The sequence below is a fragment of the Atractosteus spatula genome, chromosome 5 (assembly GCF_055471065.1).
Source record: "Atractosteus spatula isolate fAtrSpa1 chromosome 5, fAtrSpa1.hap1, whole genome shotgun sequence".
Classification (NCBI taxonomy): domain Eukaryota; kingdom Metazoa; phylum Chordata; class Actinopteri; order Semionotiformes; family Lepisosteidae; genus Atractosteus; species Atractosteus spatula.
Genome location: NC_142710.1, coordinates 59,777,811 through 59,778,307, shown reverse-complemented (window position 1 = coordinate 59,778,307; position 497 = coordinate 59,777,811).

Sequence of the window (497 nt, the reverse complement as noted above, 5' to 3'; positions counted from 1 at the left end):
AAGTAGTCACGTGATTGCCACCGCCCCTTCCAGCTGTAAGATAGACCACTCCCCGGGGTGAAGTGACGTAACACTTCTCCGTTTCACAGCTCTGAGGAGAAGAATTGTACAAAGGAAGTTTTCCTGCCAGGAAATTAGAATCTGATTTTGTTCCATTTTACGATTTAAAGATGAACTGTCCAAAGAATGTTATTTTGCGCGGGCTTACGTGTTGTTTCACATATAGTACACTACACAGTATTTTTGTTTAACTTTAAACAATAATAAGTCCATGTACAGTAGACGCTTGAGTGTGTTTAATCGCTGTCAGTTTTAGTTTACGTTTTACACATTTAAAGGTGTTCAAAGCAGAAACATTGATTATTGTAAAACTTTAAGGCACAGCTGATCATCATATCTTTAGTGTCCCGTAAACGTATAAAAAGTGTAGTGTTCCTTAATATGAACAGTATTTAGGAATCATAACATTCCAGATTATCAGAGATTTTAAGAGAATA